The 21,083-nt window shown below is 48.0% G+C and overlaps 1 protein-coding gene and 1 pseudogene across 3 annotated transcripts in view; one reads left to right on the top strand and one right to left on the bottom strand.

The window, feature by feature from the left end:
• GNB1 (G protein subunit beta 1) overlaps nucleotides 1-19,161 on the bottom strand; it is a 75,963-nt gene extending 56,802 nt beyond the window's left edge. Inside the window, exon 1 of one of the 3 annotated variants that reach the window (XM_061160572.1) lies at nucleotides 19,042-19,161. The gene's annotated coding sequence lies outside the window, so the exon portion shown is untranslated. The remainder of the gene's footprint in view (nucleotides 1-19,041) is intronic. The other 2 variants (XM_061160571.1, XM_061160570.1) reach the window with 2 other exon arrangements.
• LOC133069758 (5S ribosomal RNA) lies at nucleotides 2,242-2,357 on the top strand (annotated as a pseudogene).
• Nucleotides 19,162-21,083: the final 1,922 nt, after the last annotated feature.

Raw genomic sequence — 21,083 nt, 5'->3', positions numbered from 1 at the left:
TCTTCACTCGGCAATCTGAACCGTCTTTTAAAATTCACATCTTGTCACAGTTCTGCTTAAAACTGTTCACTGGTGTCCCACTGCACCAAAGGGAAAAATACCAATGTTCTTCCATAGCACAGCAACCATAAAACGTACTGTCCACACCAGGGCACTCCTAACAGTCACAGCAGGCACTCCCCTCTTGAATCCTGGCTCACCAGGAGTAAACTGACGCTGTCCTGGGCAACCCGGCCAGGTGACCAAAGCCAGCTTCCTCTCCAAGCCGGACTCCCACCATCCTGCTCCTGGGCACCCAGTTTCAGCACACTTGCCTCTCACCTCGGGGCCTTTGCAGTCACTGTTCTCTGTACCTGAAGTGACCAGGCTCTCCTCCTACCTGGCTTCTCCCTCTGTCAGGGGCCATTTACTCAGAACGGCCTTCGCCTAACCAAGTGCCCTCTCTCCACTCTGGTCTCAGGGCACTCATCACAGGTCTGAAACTTGCTTATTCCCTAGTCCGCAATCTCCCCAAAAAGAATAAAAGATGAGCAGCTACTAACCAGTACTTGCACAGCACCAATCACAGTGTCCTGCTGAAAGTAAGTACATGGCAAATATCTGTTAAACAAACATGCCTTTAAGGAGTTCATTCCTGGAATCCATTCCACAGAAAATTTGACAGTAACTGGACATCCTGAAGCAGACAATTCTAAATGTCATGATACAGAGAGCTCTGTGATAGATTAAAAAAAACACAGCCAGATTCTTTGCCGCTCCTCCTGTAAGAACCAGAGTCTACTTCCCTCCACTTCCGGTCTGAGCTGAGCCTCATAAGCTGAGTGGCCAACAGGCCGTAACATGCGTGACACTGTGTGACTTCTACAGATGGCCGCAAACAGCCGAGCACCTTCTGCTCCTGGCCCTTGGAACTCAGTTACCATGAGACGCCTTAATCAGCCCTCTGCAGAGGCCACATGGAGAACAGAGGTGCAGCCTGGCCAAAGTCCATGCAGATAAGGTGGTCCCGGAAGTGCAGACCCAGCCCTTGTGCCAGCTGACTGCAAATGCACAGCCCCCCACACAGGGTGAGCTGAGCTCTGAGGCCCTGACCTAACTGGCAAGGGGGAACACACAGCTATTGTGTGAAGTCATCAGGCTTGGGGGCCAGTTTGTGAGGCAGCAACAGGAAACTGATGGAAGGCCTCGAGGAAGAAGTTTTTCACAAGCAGAATGCATGTTAGTCGAAGTCACAGTTCTCACTCTTGGCCCTGTGATGTTCTGGGCTGGCTCCCCCTTGGCGGTTAAGCAACAACCCTGTAGCCCAACCGCGCCTTATGACAAGTAACTACCGGTGTCCCCAGACAAGAAACAACAAACCCAGAAGCAAGGGGAGAGCACTGCCAGGGCCCGGGGGCCGGGCGCTTCCACGAGGGACGGAAGGGGCAGAAGGGGTGCCCTGTGCCATCTCCCTCTCCATTTCTGATCTGGATCGACCCGTGTGTCCCTTTTCCTCCTCCCTGGTCCTCAAAGGACAGCTGGTAGAATGAACACTGGCAGCAGCCTCTACCGATTCCTGTGAAAATTACCCCCAAGGACATCATTCTTTTGTTCCCATGACAGAAAAACAAGACAGCCACAAAAAAACAAAACTTGGCTTAAGAGCCCTTCCAGCACAGGGCCTGTCTTAGCTCCCCAGACACTCAAAACCCTAGCTGGTGAATGGGCTCCACAGACCCAGAAAACAGAGTTGACTGCCGCTAGCCAAAATGAACATGCTTTAAGCCCAGCAAGTTTAGGAACCCTGTGTATTTTTTTTAAAAAAAAGCAAAATATTTAAAAGTAAATCTGATTACAGGAAAGGAGAAATATCGTATGATATCCCTCATACAGAGAATCAAAGAGACTCACAGACAAAGAAAGTACTTATGGTTGCCACAGGGAAGGGATAGTCAGGGAGTTCTCTACACACTGCTATACTTAACATGGATAACCAACAAGAACCTGTCGTAGAGCACATGGAACTCTGCTCAATGCTATGTGCTGGCCTGGACAGGAGGGGAGTTTGGAGGAGTATGGATATCTGTATGGATGGCCAAGTTCCTTCACTGTTCACCTGAAACTATCACAATATTACTAATTGGCTATACTATAATACAAAAGAAACGGGCCGCAGAGGATGAGATAGATAGATAGCATCACCAACTCAATGGACATGAACTTGAGCAAAGTCCGGGAGATAGTGGAAGACAGAGGAGCCTGGTCTACGGCCACACCACCCTGAACGCGCCCGATCTCATCTGATCTCGGAAGCTAAGCAGGGTCGGGCCTGGTTAGTACTTGGATGGGAGACAGAGGAGCCTGGTGTGCTACAGTCCATGGGGTTGCAAAGAATCAGACACGACTGAGCAACTGATCAACAAAACAAAAAGTTTAAAAAAAAAATAAATAAATAAATCTGACCAGCAAAACTCCAATTATATATACAAACTCTTCTTTAAAATATACATTTATCAATCATGTTTGATCAACACTCCAAGATTTACAAAAGAATATAGGTTCCTAACCTCAGATACTGTAGAAGGGAATGGCAACCCACTCCATATTCTTGCCTGGAAAATTCCATGGACAGAGGAGCCTGGCAGACTACAGTCCAGAGGGTCGCAAAGTCAGACATGACTGAGCAACTAATACTTTGTTACAAGAAAGGAGAGAATGGATACTAGGGGACAATGAGTCATTCCCAGCACTGACCCTGAATGGAGGGAATAGATGTGGCACAGTAGACAAGGAAAAAGCAGTTGGACATCTGAAAAACAAGGCAGTAGCCTGAGGAAAAGATGTACTCCATCTTGAGCCAGGCAATTGGAAGCATATTAAGTTGTGTTTTATGAAGGAAACGAGACCCATTGTTGCGCCCCAGAGGGTAGCTGTATAAATCCTCTGGGTCCTATTTCCTCATTTGTAAAATGGGGAGATAAGACTGACATCTCAGGGCTGTTGTGAGAATTAAATGTGGCACTGGTATGTACAGATTTTATAAATTCTAAAATGGAGGTTAAGTGCAAGCTCTTATGATTATACAATTATAAGATAAAAATTTGTTGTTTCTGGTGGTCTGTGAGGAAGGCAAGTGTCCGAATAGAGCACTTGGTGGTAAAGTTGTTTGTGCTTTCCTCATGGGCTCAATGAACTAGCTAACTAGCCTTCCTTTAATATTCCTTAGCTATAAATTCTCTGATCACATGACAGCCACTGGTGGTGTTAAAAGACAAAGGACACAACTTTAGGAAGGGGTTTTGTATTTCAGAAAGGTCTATACAAACACAAGGCTTCCCAGGTGGTGCAATGGTAAAGAATCTGCCTGCCAAAGCAGGCAACAAGGATTTGATCCCTGGGTCAGGGAGATCCCTGGAGAAGGAAATGGCAACCCACTCCACTATTCTTGCCTGGAAAATTCCACGGAGAGAGGAGCCTGGTGATCTACAGTCCATGGGTTTCAAAGAGTTGGACACAACTGAGCACACAGGAGCAACTCAGATATACAAAGGCTGCTAAATATTAGGTCCTAAACAGATTTTAATTTTCCCAATTCTCACCCTCTTATATGAAGACTTTTCCTCAGATCTCCCAGATCTCTACAGGACCATGCTATCCACTATGGCTATTTTTGCCACGTGTTTTTGTTTTTATTTTAATTTAACCACGTATGCGTGCCTGCCTGCTACAATGCTTCAGTCAAGTCTGGCTCTTTGTGACCCCATGGACTGTAGACCACCAGGCTCCTCTGTCCATGGGATTCTCCAGGCAAGAATACTGGAGTGGGTTGCCATGTCCTCCTCCAAAGTATCTTCCCAATCCAGGGATCGAACCTGAGTCTCCTGTGTCTCCTGCACTGCAGGTGATTTTTTTTTTTTTTTTTTTTTTTTACTGCTGAGCCATCCAGGAAGCCCCTCATTTAACCATGAAAGTGAAAGTGAAAGTCACTCAGTCGTGTCCAACTCTTTGTGACCCCATGGACTACACAGTCCATGGAATTCTCCAGGCCGGAATACTGGAGTGGGTAGCCTTTCCCTTCTCCAGGGCATCTTCCCAACCCAGGGATCAAACCCAGGTCTCCTGCACTGCAGGCAGATTCTTTACCAGCTAAGCCACAAGGGAAGTCCAGGAATACTGGAATGAGTAACCTATCCCTGCTCCAGTGGATCTTCCTGACCCAGGAATCAAACCGGGGTCTCGTGCATTGCAGATGGATTCTTTACCAACTGAGCTATCAAGCAAGCCCATATTAAAGCTAAAAAGTCACACAGGTGACATTTCAACAGCTACATGTGGCTACCATATTATATAATACAGACTACAAAATATCTCCACCTCTGAAAAAAATTCTACTGTTCAAAGCTCATTTAAACTACAGAAATTAAAAGCAAAAGTCAAAAAACTTTTGCCTGTGATAGGGAAATTACCACTTTCAGGAGCAGAGGTTTTCCCCTTCTATATCTACTAAATAATTTCAGGTTACCAAATGGTTAGAATTGTTCACCCCCTGAATCTCAGCAGCACCCCAGCAACTCCAGGTGCTCTCTTTGTCCAACCAGCATCACCTCAATCTGTGAGTACATGTTCAGACCAGAAGAGATGCTGCTGTAAAGCTGAAGAGCAGCGCGCTACCAGCAGTTTAGCCTTTTCCTGAATATGTCATGTTTTAAATTATGGGAAATGTATGCACTCAATTCCCATATCTTAAGAAATTGTACAGAGGATATGACAGTCTGTTACTGATTCAGAAGCACGTTTTAAATGCCAAGCCAATTAGTGTCCAGCCTCAAGTCCATCGGTTCCCATGAAGGCTCCATGCCCCTTCCATTACCTCTAGGATCTACAGCAGCCACCCCCAAGCCCACCCCTCAGCGGTTAAGCCATCTCAAGCCTTTCCAGCAGCCCCTTGTCCACTCTCAGGAAAACTGCCTGCAATTCAGGTCTCCTCAACCTGACTGTGTGGCACAGGTGCTCACGGCGCTCCTCTAACCCACCCGAGTCTCAGGCTTACAGATGGACTGATGGACTTTCAGGAGGTCTGACTCAGTCAAGTCCAAGAACTAACCCTGCCCACACAAATAGTCCCAAACGGGTGCAGCCTCTACTTCCAGCCTGTGCTAGGGGAGGGTAAGAGACAGGGCTTCACAACTCGGCACCATGAGGCAGTAACTGTGCTCAATCAACATGACCAAAAGCAACACTGGTGGCCAGAAAGAGCCTCTCTGAGGAGCTGCCACTCAGGCTGAGAACTAAAGGATCAAGGACTTAGTAATGAAAACAGCAAAAGGAAGGAGACTTCAGGTGGACAGGCAGGCAGACCAGCCTGGAGGTCTGAAAGGCTGCGGTAGAGATACAAATTTAAGAATCATCGAAACTCTCAGTAAATAGCATTTAAAACAGACAAGAACAGATGGGAATGGCCACGATCACCTAAAGACACCCCCCAATAACAGAGGGAAACCTGGACTCAGGATGGAGAAAGACCAGACCACTGAGGGTATGCAGGGCTGGCCAGAGAGGAACCTCGGAAGGCAACCAAGAAGGACAAACAAGACGGCAGAAGGAGAACCAGGAACCAAGAGAAGAGTGTGATGGGCAGAACATGCTGAAAACAGAACATGACCATTTCAGGGCTCTTTCCTCACTGTGCAGGTGGCCTGGCACACACAGAGAATGGACGAGAGCAAGGCAGGGACTCTCCAGGGTCTCCATCCTCTGAGACCACCCTGGACTAAAAAGCCCAGCTCTGTTCCTGAACTTTGGTTCCATGAGACACCCAGAATCCTGATAAGACATTTATCTTTTCTACCTAAGTTCTCTCTATTGGTTTCTTCAAACTGCAACTAAAATTCTCTTTATAAGCTCAGCCATGAAAGGAAGGGAAAGACGTGGGCCACTGGGAACCAGGAAGGCGAGGGGAACAGGCCTGGGAGGAAGCTCCAGGTAACTGAAGTCAGTTGAAAAGAGGCCCTCAAATATTCTTGTCCACTTGAAACATACGAAAGTGATTTGGGAAAAAAAAGGTCTTTGCAGGTATAATTAGTTTTAACTCACAATGAGGTCACATTGGATTAGTCCCTCATCCAATGACTGGTGTTCTTACAAGACCAGAGACAGACTGAGAGAAGGCCATGTGAAAGAGGCAGAAACTGGATCGCCAACAACCACCCAAAGCCAGAAAGAGGCACCCAAGGGAACTGTCCTGCAAACACCTGGATTTCAGACTTCCAGCCTTTGAAACTCTGAGAGAACACATTTCTGCTGGTTAAGCCCCTCAGTCTGTGGTAATGTTACTGCAGCCCCAGGAAACTAACACTTCAGAGCCAAACAGAAGAACCCCTGAAAACCTTAAGTGAGACAGCATCCACAAAGACAGAAATAAAGAGCAGGGGTCAGATTGGAGAAGCACGTGAGGAAAGGAAGAAGGCAAACAAGGTAGAGGTCACCAGCAGGGGTGGTAAAGGAAGCGGACATGCCAGTGCTTGCACCACACTAGGCACGGGGTAAGCATTCCATTTGCACCATCTCAATTCATCCTCACCACTCTCCTGGAGATGGGGAAACTAGGAGAGGAGTTAAATAACCTGCTTATGGCCTCAAAGCTCAGACTGCAGAGCCAGGATGTCCAGTTCATGAGCACAGGGAAGCCAGGGAGGAAGCAACGCCATCAACAGTTGCGCAGTTAATAGTTGTGTTTTCAAAGATGACCTTTAGAAATACACGTAATGTATTAACAAAGTAGAGCAGAATTTAAAAATCTAAGTATACAGTGTGACCTCCAATCTGGAGAGGTATCTCTGAACACATGTGCACGAGCAATACAAAAGACTAAAGGGAAATACAATATTACAAGGTTATTTCCAGATAGGTCAATGATTGATTTTCCCCTCATTTTTATAATACTAATGTTGTACTATAAACAATTAAACACTTTTATTATTAAAATAAAAAATTTAAAGATAAAAACTGGAGACAATAAAATAGACTTGCTGAAAGGACATTTTTATAAAAATAACAACAGTGCTGGCTCAGGGGGAACAGGAACAGGCCCTCAAAGGAAGAGGACAGGAGGGACGGAGGAACTGAGGTAGTGGAGACAGACCGCCTGTCCAGAGAGTTTAATTTTAAATAGAGAGAGAAAAAAAAAAGAATAATGGCTGAAAAGGACACCAAGATTAACTGGGAGATTGAGTTATATAAGACTTATTAGTCACATTTGAAGGTAGAACAGAAAGAGCCCCAAAGAAGAAACTAAAGATAAAAGTGTAGGTGAGCACATCCTCAAGTGGAAGAACCTTCTCTTTAATAATCTATGAAGGAGGCAGAGGCAGACACAATAGTCCTAAGAGATGGGAGACTGGAGAGGCATGCATGCTAGATGGTCCATGGTGTAACAGGTAAGAGCTCTGGAAGCAAATAACTAACATTCAGATATGGGTCCAGCAGATTTCTAGCTGTAACTCTGGCCAATTACCTAATCTCCCTGACAGGTTTAGCCATCTGTGAAATGGGTCTACTCACAGGACCAGGCTCAGAACTGATGAGTAGATCAGAGTGTAATACCATCAAGCTCTTGGCATGGCATCTAGCTAACAGACTAGGTGCCTAACAAGCATGAGCTAACAACACTGGTCACCTGCAAAATGCAAATTCATCTACTGCCGAGGGAACTGCAGGTGGAGGATGGAAGGGCCATGGTTTGAAGTACTTTATTTCAACAGGGTTATCTTCAACCACCTCTTCCAACACATTTTATATATAGGAACATCTATGCCAAATGGAAAGTAACATCCATCTCCCAAGCCTTCATTTCAGTTCCTAGCTCAGTCCTGTCTTAGGGCTTCTCCCTTTGTCCAGGTATCTGCCTGGTTCATCCCCTAACCTCCTCCTGCACTCGACCTCAAATGTTTCCACCATCCTTTTCTTTAAAAAAAAAAAAAAGAAAAAAAAAATTTATTTATTTGGCTGCACCGGGTCTTGGTTGTGGCATGCAGGATCTAATTCCGTGACCAGGGATTGAACCAGGGCCCCTGCTATGGGACCACGCAGTCTTAGCCACTGGACCACCCAGAGAAGTCCCTCTACCACCTTTTAAAAGGAAATCCCAGCCATCTCTGAAGCCCTGCCCTAACTTCTTTTTCAGCACCTTTTTCCTTTTCCTGCTCACCAGCCATCAAACAGATACTTCCCTTGTGGTCCAGTGGTTAAGGCTGCACTTCTACTGCAGAAGGCAAGGGTTCAATCCATGGTCAGAGAACAAAGATCTCACATGCCACACAGCACGGTCAAAAAAGAAAAAATAAGTAAAATTAATCCCCTTCCTTCAGAGCCTCCCCCTACCCCACTGCCACTCATCGGACCTGGGAAGTCCTGACCACTGAACCCTCGACGACTTCTCATTCCCAACCAAACCTGCTTCTCTGATACTTCCCTCCCCCCGCCCCCCAGAGATGCTCACAGGAGCTGACACTACTATGATGTTCTTCCAACTCTTTTCACTCCTCTGAGCAGCTTTGCCTCTGCCCATCCTGCTACACGCAAGCTGCACCCGTGGGTCTTCAACCTTTAGAGAATCTCCAGGTGGTTCTTCTCCCTGGGAAAAGGCACAACCCTACACCTTAAGGACACATCAGGCCAGGGTGCCTGTCTCCAGAGAAGGGTCTCACTGGTCCCTGCAGGCGCCTGGCCAAGGCCCTCAAGTGGTCCTTCAAGGTAAGCACTGCACTCCTCTCCCATCGTGCTGCTTGGAGGCCGAGGCTCAGGCTTCCTGTACGTTCTTCACTAGTGAGGACCCCAGGGGCTCTTGTTTACATAGGTTAGATCAACGGGTATTTACTCTGTGAGAAACTAAAGCAGAGACTTTCTAAAAACGTTCAATAAGCACACTGCCTGTTACCAAAAACAATATTTTTACAAAGTATAACCAGAAAAATAACTTGGAGAGAGGAGTGGCAACATTGTACACGTGAGCAAAGCTGTTAAGTGTCTGCCCAGGGGTGGGAGGGGGGAAGCAACAGGTCAATCTGGTGCCACACTTTGTCCAGTTGAAGGAGGTGAGGAACATTCTCACACAAATACATGGTAGGAAAAGGGAGTGACTTAGCCTTTTCAAATAAATGTCGACTGTCTTCTTTGATACTACATCAAAACTTGAAAAGTGGTAAGTTTCTTAAAGTTCTGATGTGGAATCTGAAACCCTGTCAGTTAACTGTTCACTGTTCACACTGTTACATCAAACACCAGGGGCCTCACTCCACTCTGATGCTTTGAATGAATCTTTTACCTATCCCTGAGTTCCAAGCATCACATACTGGCCATCAGAAAACATCACCTCCCTGAGTTAAGCAGATCTTCCCAACGTTGACACATTTTATTATATAACATTAAAAAAAGAAACATTTCCTTAACATCTCCACCTATCTTGAAAGAAAAGTACCAGGAAGCTGTCAAGCTCATGGTAGCAGAATCAAGTTTTCCAAAATTCAAATTTCCATCTGAAAGCTCAAATTTTATCACTGCCAACAATGTCAGTTATTTTCCTTGAAGTATCTGGTTCACTTCATTCGTTTTTAAGAAAATATCTGCCAAGTTCCCCTGTCTAAACAGGGCAAGTAATGGCATAGCTGCTGTCCAGACTCTCATAGGTGAAGATGCTACGTTAGGATCAGTGCTTTATGCTGACTTCCCATTTTGTCACAGAGACCAGTAAAAAGATGAGTACTCAGGTTGCAGTTTAATAAAACTGACTTTTATTGCTTCATCAAAGACATTAAACTGGATTTTTTTTTTTACCACAAGTTCACAGCGGTGAAGAATACTATGACTACAATAACCATCAAGAACTCCCAGATGTACAAGCTATAATTAGAAACGACAAAGGAACCAGAGATCAAATTGCCAACATCCTCTGGATCATAGAAAAAGCTAGAGAATTCCAGAAAAACATCTACTTACGCGTCATTGACTACGTTAAAGCCTTTGACCGTGGATCACAACGAACTGTGGAACATTCTTCAAGAGATGGGAATATCAGACCACCTTACCTACCTGCTATGAAACCTGTATGCAGGTCAAGAAGCAACAGTTAGAACCAGACATGGAACAACGGACTGGTTCCAAATTGGGAAACAAGTACGTCAAGACTGTAAATTGTCACCCTGCTTATTTAACCTATATGCATAGTACATCACGTGACATGCCGGACTAGATGAAGCACAAGCTGGAATCTCAAGAGAGCTGGGAGAAATATCAATAACCTCAGATATGCAGATGACACCACCCTTATGGCAGAGAGCAAAAAGGAACTAAAAAGCCTCCTGATGAAAGTGAAAGAGGAGAGTGAAAAAGCTGGCTTAAAGCTCAACATTCAAAAAATGAAGATCATGGCATCCAGTCCCATCACTTCACAGCAAGTAGATGGAGAAAAAATGAAAACTGACAGACTCTTTTCTTGGGCTCCAAAATCACTGTGGACAGTGACTGCTGCCATGAAATTAAAGGACCCTTACTCCCTGGAAGAAAAGTAATGACAAATCTAGACAGCATATTCGAAAGCAGAGACATCACTTTGCCTACAAAGGTCTGTATAGCCAAAGGTATGATTTTTCCAGTAGTCATGTACAGATGTGAGAGCTGCACAATAAAAAAGGCTGAGCACCGAAGAACTGATGCCTTCGAACTGTGGTGCTAGAGAAGACTCTTGAGAGTCCCTTGGACAGCAAGGAGATCAAACCAGTCAATCCTAAAGGAAATCAGTCCTGAATATTCATTGGAAGGACTGATGTTAAAGCTGAAGCTTCAATACTTTGGCCACCAGATCCGAAGAGCCAACTCATTGGGAAAGACCCTAATGCTGGGAAAGATTGAAGGCAGGAGGAGAAGAGGACAACAGAGGATGAGATGGTTGGATGGCATCACTGACTCAATGACTTTGAGCAAACTCAGGAAGATGGTGATGGACAGGAAAGCCTGGCATGCTGCAGTCCATGAGGTCGCAAAGAGTTGGACATGACTAAGCAACTGAACAACAACAACAATCACTGTAAATGGCTTGGTACCACAGCCCTGATTTGCGCTACAGAACCAGCAGTGTCAACCACCACTGCTTTTGTACCATCAGTGGGAATGTCAACACAGTGAAAGTCAAATGACATCTTAATATGATCCTAACAGTGCAAGTGTTAGTTGCTCAGTCCTGTCCAACTCTTCGTGATCCCACGGACTGTAGCCCTCCAGGCTCTTCTGTCCATGGGATTCTCCAGGCAAGAATACTGGAGTGGGTTGCCATCTCCTTCTCCAGGGGATCTTCCTGACTCAGGGATTGAACCTGGGTCTCCCACACTGCAGGCGGATTCTTTACTGTCTGGGCCATTAGGGAAGCCCAGATCATGACACTATCTTGGACCTAATGAGTCCCAGAGTCCACAGATGGTACTCTTCAGACCCCTCACTCTAAGTAACGGTGACACCCAAGACTTCAACCACCATCTAAATACTAATAATTCATTCAGACCACTCCTCCAGGGCTCTACATTCACAAGTAACAAAAGTCAACAATTCGACAAACACTTCAGCGTTTCGGAGACTGGTAATACTGCAGTTGAACCAAAGTGCCTGTCTTCATGGAGCTTAGACCTAGTGGGCAGATCAACATAAAGATTAGGGGGACAGAGCAAGGGAAGAAAGAGATTAACAGGAGTGGAGAATGGCCTCAAGGATGGGATATGGGTACAAAGACCTTAATGAAGGGAGTGGAGGGTACCAACAAACCTCCAGAAGAGCTTTGCAAAGAGGAGTAGAAAGAATAAGAGCTGGTGTGTTCTGATGCAGAATATGGGAATGTCTCCTGGGGTCCTCAAAACCAAGGTGTAAAGTTCACTGTGTCTTCTCAGCAAACCACTGCTCATTTTAGTAAATTCAAGACGGCCACCCAGATATCCAGGACAGAAACCTGTACTCACTCATTCCCTTCTGACCTTCCACTAAGTCATCAAGGAATCTCAGTCACCAGCTACCAGCTTTTCAACTCTGACCCAGACTCCCTTCCTCTTTATAGTATCCCATCTGAAATCTGACCTGTCTTCCTCCTTCCTCTGAGCATGCTCCAAGTTCAAGTACCAAGTGACTCATTCCTGATCAGGTAAATCGTCTTAAAACCCTTTGAAAGTTTCCTAGAGCCCTCAAGGTAAAGGTGCAAATTCTTTACCAAGGCTCTGACCTCTTGGGTGTCCGTTTCTCACCACTCTCCAGCTCTGTGGAACTTATGTCCCTGGATGAATCATGTTTTTTCATTCCGTAATTTTACTGAGCACCTATCCTGCAATATGGGCTTCCCTTGTGGCTCAGCTGGTAAAGAATCTGCCTGCAATACAGGAGACCAGGGTTCGATCCCTGGGTTGGGAAGATCCCCTGGAGAAGGGAAAGGCTACCCACTCCAGTATTCTGGCCTAGAGAATTCCATGGACTGTATAGTCCATGAGGTTGCAAAGAGTCGGACACGACTGAGCAACTTTCACTTCACTTCATATCTTGCAATACAGGGCTTCCCAGGTGACGGAGTGGTAAAGAACATGTCTGCCAGTGCAGGAGATGCAAGAGATGCAAGTTTGATCCCTGTGTTGGAAAGATCCCCTAGAGAAGGAAATGGCAACTCACTCCAGTATTCTTGCCTCGAAAATCCCATGAACAGAAGAGCCTAGCAGGCTCTTGGGGTCCAAAAAGCCAGACACGACTTAGTGACTAAACAACATCTTACACTACCTGGTTCTAGGTGTTGGAGGCAGTGAGTGAAGGCGGCCAACTGGTTGCATGAAAAATACGGTCCATCTCCTCAGCCTGAAACACTCTTTCCTTCTGCTTCACGCACCAGGCAGGATCCAACTGGAGAATCCTTCCAGTCTCAACATTTTCCAGCAAACCTGCAAGATGGTGGCAGCCCTGCTGCTCCAGCCCCTTGCCTACCTGCCTGCCCCCTACCTGCCTGCCCCCTGGGAGCTGTCAGCTTTGGCTTGGCACTCACACGAGACTGCAGCTGATTCTTATGAAAATCCCTGAAACCTGGGGTCCCCTGGCAAGACATCTAAAAATGTTGGAACCGGATGGGTGGGGGCTCCAGTGTGTAGTGATGAAATGAAAATACAGATTAAACTGGATTAAAAGAGAAAGATGGTGAACACTAGATTTAAAATATTTGGCTGTGGTTCTGCCACTCCCAGCAACTGGTCAGTCCCTGAATGGGTGAACGGGACGATGGTGGAGGAAGCCTCTACCATGAAGAACACAGATACCGCCAAGGAACTCTGCCTTCTGCCTGTGGAACTGCACTACTCCACACTGGCCAGAGAGGTCATCAAAGCCGCCCTGGCTGACTACAAACTCAAACAAGAAAGAAGAGGACAAGTAGAAACGAGCCCTTGGGGAAGCCTTTTGCAGATCACATGGGGGTGCTCCCCACTCCCACTCTGCAGTTCCTTGCACATAGGTGTTCAGAAGCCCTAGCAATGAAACCAGAGATGCGGGGCTTGGACAGCACCTGCTGCTCACGCTGATTCTAGTGCAAGAGACACAGCGAGCTTCAAGTCTGCACAGTCATGAAGCACACAACTATCTAGTGTTCCTGAATCCATTTGGGGGAAGATTACCAGTAGAATACCTTGGCAAGACTATTTGATAAAACTGAGCAAATATATAACACAGGCCTGCATGTATGTAATAAATCAAGAAATGTAAGACTCTCCCCAAAAGAAACATTTTCCCTAGGAAGCCATCGCTGAACTCTAAAGTAGGTTAGGTGCCCCTGTGACCCATCTCCCTGTTTTTCACTTTGTAACATAAGGCCCTGGGCCACGCCCATTCTACAACAATTTACACTCGATAGGGAGCAGCAAAGGTGCTGAATAAGACACAAATTTCAAGTTATGGCACTTTTGAGAACATATGAAAAATATTTCATTGTCACTAGTTGACAAATTAAGGGATGCCAAAAACTGTTTTGTGAACTCTCAAATAATTTGGCATCATAAACGAGGGGGGGGGGCGGAGTGAGATCTTTAAAACATAATCGTTTTACCAATTTCAAAATAAATTATAGGATCAAAATTACCCTTTAAAGGTAAAAGAAAGCCTTTTGAACAAAACGAAACTAGACACAAAGCTATTCATACGATGCACAGAGAACCAGTGGTGGCCAGAAAGGGGCGGGGGGCAAAGTACGTGAAGGGGAGACAAGCTGCAGGGGCATAACATACAGAGTAAGAAAATGGTCAATACGGGAATTCCCTGGCGGTCCCATGGTTAAGACTCCAAGAGGCGGGGGTCAGGAAATTAATATCCCACCTGCTGGGCCCTGTGGCCAAAAAAAAAAAAAAATGTTACAAAGCAAGGTCAACAGCAACAGAAATGATGCTCTCAGCACAGAGAACTGCCAGTCAAGCAGTGTTCCAAGTGCTGCACACACTCCTTACAACCACCCTAGGAAGGAGGGGCTTGTGTGCCTGCTTTACACATGAGGAAACAGAGACATGGAAGTCAAAACCAAATCCAAACCTGCAAGTTACAGAACTGAGTTCTAACTCAGACAGTCTCAGTCCTTTGAGAAACGAGTGCATTTCTTTCTGTCCCTGATATTCAGAAATTATCTTAAAGTTCCTATGACAATTTTTGGAGGAAACCTATTGTAGAAACTTTAATACTCTCTTGTCTAGTTAGAAGTGTTCAAATTTTTTTAAAATATTTATTTATTTGGCTGTGCCAGGTGTTAGTTGCGGCAGGCAGGATCTTTACTTGCAGTATGTGAACTGTTAGTTGTGGGAAATGGAATCTAGTTCCCTGACCAGAGATGGCCCTGCATTGGGAGCATGGAGTTTTAGCCAGTGGACCACCAGGGAAGGCCCCAGAATTTTTTAAAGCTTTACCAACTACAACACTTGGACAGGTAAAGAGAATCTGTATCTGCATCAGGAATATATTTTACAGTTGCCACAGGACTGAGTCAAAAGACACACAGACAAGCATAAAGACACAACAACCCACAAGTAAACAAGAATATATTCGACCAAATCCCTTAGTACTCTAGTCCAGACAGATTAAAGAACAGCTTTGACCCCTTGATAAAATATACTACTAAGCCTGGAGCAGGAATTCCCTGGCAGTTCAGTGGTTGGGACTCCTGGGCCCAGGTTCAATTCCTAGTCAGGGAACTAAGATCCTGCAAGTCACAAGGTGGCCAAAAAACAAAGGGGGATCCTGGGGCAACTCATTATTAAATTGTCAACTTTTATCAGTGGCAATATGGATTCAACTTGATAATCTCTTAGAATTATTATTTTAGATAATCTTGACTTGGTCTTTTTAATCAGTGAGTTTTTAAAAATGTTTTTTTCCCCAGAATTTTTACTTAGTCAAATAAGGGAACCCTCAAGTTTCTAAAAGAAAGAAAAGAAAGCAACATTGCTCTATAAAATGGGAAGCTTTTCTATCATTGGAAGTGAGCAGTAATTTCCATGGATAACTGCGGCACCTAAAGGCAAGCACTGCTACAAGAACAAGGGGGCTAAAAGGTTTTAAATGCTATTAGCATTCCTCTAATCCACTGACCAATTCAAGTGTCTACAGAATTGCCTGTATTTCTTAAATGAGAGTTTAAGTCTGGAACAAAACCCACAGCTCTAAAAAGAAGTGGGACTCCATTCTTTTCCCAGAAGAGTCAACGTGCTGTTCCATTACTCAATACACAGCCACTCTCTCCACGTACATTTGGACCTATCTGGACCGTGTCTTCTTCCAGTAATGTTACACAATCAGTTTTGTAAATTACTTCTCTGATATCAGTTTCAATTTCAATTTCTTTTTACCCCCTCATTCTATGTTCACTACACCACTCACTCAACTGAACTGCCTGCTTCATAAATTCTCAAACCACTCTTATCTACAAATGCAAACCTGAGATCAGAATTTACACCAACGTTAAAAAATTCAGAGTCTGACTCTGTGATCACATGAACTGTAGTCCACCAGGCTCCTCTGTCCATGGAATTCTCCAGGCAAGAATACTGGAGTGGGTTGCCATCTCCTTCTCCAGGAAATCTTCCTGACCCAGGGATTGAACCCAGGTCTCCCACACTGCAGGCAGACTCTACTGACTGAGCCACCAGGGACGCCTAAAAAATGCTAAATTTTTTCTGTTCAATGCTTTATTAGACTCATGCTAAATAAGGCTTTTAAAATAATATGGCATGCCATATGGTCAAGCCGAGATAATAAAATTGAGAATATCTATTACCAATCCACTAATACTAAAAGCCAAAGTCTGTAGACAGTAAGAACTTAATCCCATTTAGAAACCAACATGAGCCAAATCTTTTGGGCATAGAAAAAAACAATCAAATGAAGACACTACAATAAATGCCAATACTGCATGTCAACGTTATCCATTAAGGTGCTCGCTAAGAAAACTGATTGTAGGCAAGTCTACATAAAGACCCCTTTCAAAGGTATTTTTAGAAATACAACTTTTCCAAGTAAGCTAAAGGATAAAAAACAGAAAATTTTAGCAAAATAAAAGGTAACAGAACAAAACTTTGAGAAATAAATGAACTCCTCATAGAATCAGTGCTCTTCTCACGTGGTCAACATTAGACCTAGGTGATCCAAGCTTTGAAATCAAAGTCACTAAGCATGAAAAAGACTTGACAGCCTTTTGACAATCCTTCAAATCTCTTCTGAGATTAAAAGGAAATCTGAGGAAATTTACTTGAACTCCTCCCAAAACAGAAGTAACTCAAGACATCAAACAAAGAGAAATCCTTATTAAGGTATCACTAAAGAAGACATTCCTCTTAGTACTTGCCAGATAATGTAAATATGGCTGTGTCATAAACTCAGGTAACATACAAACAGAATGGTTCCTACCTGGTGGGTGTTTTCATTTAAGAAAGTGTCAATTCTGAAGCAAAACTGCAGAGTTGAACGATATTCTCTATTAGCATACTCTTGCTCCATTTCTGCAGAAGAGAGGCAGGCCTAACACGCGCCCCCAGGCAGAATTGGGAATGAGCCGCAGGCACAACCATAAAACTCTGCTTTCCTCAACTCACACTTTCTAAAGAAAAACTTGCAGCAATCACAAGGTCTGTGAAACCAGAGGCTTGGTGTGACAGAGGGAGTGAGTCCTGGGAGGAGAGAGGTCCGGCAGTCCAGCCTCACAGCAGCCGGAAATCTTCCCCAACAGGATCCTGCCAGGGCGCCCTCTGACCCTTCCAGTTGCACTCCATTTCTGACAGCTCTGTCAGAAAGTTCAATCCGGCCAAAAGCTCCCACCCGGTTCTGCAGTCTGGAGGTTCTCAGACCTGTTTCCATGTTGGTGGCAAGCAGCCCTGTCCCCAGCCACACACACGTTATTAGTAAGGAAGCAAAAAAGGAACTGCCTGTTCGCTTTCTTTTTGCAATGTGTACCTTCCGGAAGAAATCCAGAACAGGCCCTATCTATCTAAATAGGACTCAAACTAAAACCTTCCTTTGACATAAGAACCCCCTCCAAACCAAAAAAAGACTACAGCCTCAAATTAGAAAACGAGGACTCAGGTAAAAATCTTACGGATAACAATGGTCTTCAGACCTTATCTAGGGTCTGGGGTTGAAGGAACTTCTCATAAAGCTAAAACTTCCATTTATTTGCTTATCATGAAAAATAGCTATATATTTTTCCTAATAATCTCGGAGGCAACTGCTTAATCATTAAATATTACTTGAGATCACTGTGTTAAACAAGTAGCAACATGGAAATAGAAAAACAAAAACAAAAGGCCTCTAACCTAAACCAAAACTACAGATGAAAATATATACATCGTGTATGCATAAACTCAGTAATGTCCTCTTTAACTGTAAATGTCCACCAACTTCCTTTGCCCAAATAAACACCCGTTTCCCCAAATAAATACACTGCTGTTTTCCTTCAGGCCGTGAGTCTCCCAAACCTAACTCAAAAGGGTCCATGAAAAAGACACTAATCACAGAAGCTCCCGCTACTCAGGTATACTAACTCGGTAATTTAAAGGACACTAGAAACGTGTGTACACCATTGGAGTCAAATAGCAACTCGCAAGAAAAAGACAGGGTTTTCAAAGTCCGATGGCTCAGCGACCCCCGGGAGGAATCTTCAGCGCTCCCCCCCTCTCCGGGGTCAAGGGGGGCCCCGGGCGGCGCCCCCGGGCGGCGCCCCCGGAGCCCCGCGGCGCGGGCGGCGGCTCACAAAGGCCGCGCGGCGGACGCGCCATCTTGCCGGGCCGCCGAGGGCCATTCATTCGGCGCGAGGCGCGGGGGCCCGGCCGCCGCCCGCAGGCTGCGCGCCGGCACCGGGGCTTCGGGCGGCCCCGCTCGGGCCGGGCGGCGACCGTGGGGCCGGGGCTCGCGCTCGCTGGGCGCTTTGTCCGCCCCGCGCGCCCTCGGCGCCGCTTCCTCATTTCTCCGCCGCGGCGACGCCGGCCTCTCCTCCAGCCGCCGAAAGGCCGCTTTTCTCGCAGCCCGTCCTCCCGTGGCCAAGGATGGCGCCCACCGCCCAGCGCGGGACAGGGCCGCCACCGCCTTTGTTCTCGGACCATTCGGAGCCCCTCCTCCAGGCCACCTCCCAGGCGCCGGTGGAGGGGCGCCGGCCCCAGACCCCCAAACCACGGAGTCTCCGGCCCCGCCCCCACCGCGGACCCCAGGACCCGGACCGCAGGCCTGCACCAGGGACCCCAGACCAGAGGCCCGGACCTGGACTCCAGACGCCGGCGCCCCAACTCCCGGCCCCGAGCCCAGGACTTCGGCCCCAGGCCCCGCCGAAGCCCGCGGGGTCCTCGTCGCCCCCGCCCGGAGGACCCCACCCGGGCGGGGCAGAAAGACTCGGACAGGCAGCCGGGTGGGGGCGGGGAGGTCCTGGCGGGCGGGCGACCCGGGGGCGATGGGGAAGGCTGGTGGTGGGGAAGACGGTCAGGGCTAGGGGTCTGGGACAGAGGTCGCAGTTAAGGATGGGGCCGTCGCACTCACCTCGACGCCGCGTCCCGCCTGCCGCGCCCGCTCCCCGCCGCCTCGGCCGCCGCTCCAGGAGGTGGTCGCGCTCCGGCCGCTCCGCGGGCGCTGCGTGCAGGTGCGCCAGCGAAGCTCGGTCCGGTCGGTCCCGCGGCGGCTGCTCCGCTCCCGCGCCCGCTCCCGCTCCCGCTCCCGCCGCCGCCGCCTCCGTCCGCCCCTCAGACGCCTCCAGCCATCGGGATGGGCGCGGCGGCCCCTGCCCGCAGCCTCGGGAAACCCCACGGTCGCGTCACCGCGCACGCCGCGCGCGCACGCCCCGCTCGGCTGAGTCTCCGGCGCGCGCGCGCTTCGTCCCTCCGCCAGCCCCCCCGCGCGCGTGCGCGAGCCGCTTAAAGGGGCAGCGCCGTACCCTCGCGGAACCTCCCTAGTAGCCTCCAAGTCAGACCCGCCTCTCCCCCTGCCAGGCTCCGCTCCGCAGAGGCCGGAGCGCGGGGCACTGCGTAGGGTGGTCTGCCCACTGTCGACTCAATAGGTTCCCAGCCAAGTGGACTTAGATGAAGGACGCAGGGCGGGAGCCTGCCACCGCACCCGGCGCTCAGCATCTGAACTCCGCTCCCCTGTACACGCGCACGTAAAGCCCCGGGCGCTCCACATCTGCATTGTGCACCCGGCACACACACCAGCATACCCCCAACCCATGCTGACCCATACCCACGCTGTGTCGGCCTCAGGGACGCCTGGCTTCCGCCTGCCCGCAGAGTGGACCCCCTGCAGCCCAGGGTCAGGGCTGTCCTCAGAGGTGCCCGTGGGGCTCCAGTGAGCTGGGCAGGTGCGGGCAGTGTGGCTTCGGTAGTCAAGGTTCTCCTGTCTGGAATGGCCACCTGAGCATGGAGGTGTGACCACGAGAACGAGAAGGACTGTCAGTAGGGACCGATAGTCTGCTCCCGGCAGATAGTCTGCTGCGGCAGAGTTAGCCATGGAGCTGAGAATCAAAGACCCCCTGGTGGGGGAGAGGGAAGGAGGTGGCGATCAGGGGGAAGGAGGTCAGCTGTGAGCAGCCAGCAGTCTCCGGTGTCCTCAGACCCCTTCTGGATGTTTCTGATTGGGGCCCTTAGCCCACCAGCTTCCACCTTTCCATCTGACCTCCGCCTCCCCAGTTCCAACAACTCCTGACACCCTCGTCCTTCACTGCAAGAGCCTGGGGTCCCCACCCTAATCACCTCCTTGCAACCACATTGGCTCCCTGCCACATCGGCTCCCTGCCAGCAGCCCTCCCTGTGCTGCCCTCTCCTCCCCGTGGCCTGCATAGCAGAAGAACACGCAGGCAATGCAGCTGGCCCCATAAACCTCAAGGGGCCCTGTAGACCCTCCCTCCGCAGCCTCTTTCACAGCTGCAGCAGACTGTTTCCTTTTGTGTGTGAGCCTGTCTGTCTGTATAGGGTGGCCCTGGACCCCAGCTTGGAGCCCATGCCTTCCCACCCACTCTGGGGCTGTGCCCCTTGTCTGTCTCCTCCCCCCCCCCCCCCCCACACACACACACTAATTCATCCTACCAGCACACAGGCATGTCTCCACTTTCCTGGGAGCCCTTCCTCAATTGCTGGCACAAGAAGCTCCAGGCTTGTCTCAGGTCCTCCCTGCCCCAGCCTTGACCTAACCTGTTCTTCAAGGGGCCCTGTTTCCTTCCGGTGGAGCAGGTATTTAGAAGCCTACATTCAGGCCCAGGCTGTGCTTGCTGCTCCTGGAGTGCCATTGCTTCTGGTCCCCGACAGCGGACTAAAGAACATGTGCATGTACAAGCATACATATATATGTTCATACACAGACCACCCCCTCCCACCGGTAACAAATCTTCCATGCTCACCAGCCCCTCGTCTGTGTGCTGACTGAAGCAGAGATGTCCACCCTGCTCAACTGAGCCAGAATTGAACATCAGCAGGATTGCTCCTCTGTTTCAAACCACTGGCAGCTCCTACTGCCCTTCTGTTCCATCCTCCTCACTGCCTGGCATCTGGCTCCTCTCCGCTCTTTAAACACTCAGTCTCCATATTCCATGCTCT

The sequence above is a fragment of the Dama dama genome, chromosome 14, assembly GCF_033118175.1.
Source record: "Dama dama isolate Ldn47 chromosome 14, ASM3311817v1, whole genome shotgun sequence".
Taxonomy (NCBI): domain Eukaryota; kingdom Metazoa; phylum Chordata; class Mammalia; order Artiodactyla; family Cervidae; genus Dama; species Dama dama.
Note: the sequence above shows the minus strand (reverse complement) of the source record. Positions and strands in the feature narration are given on the sequence as shown.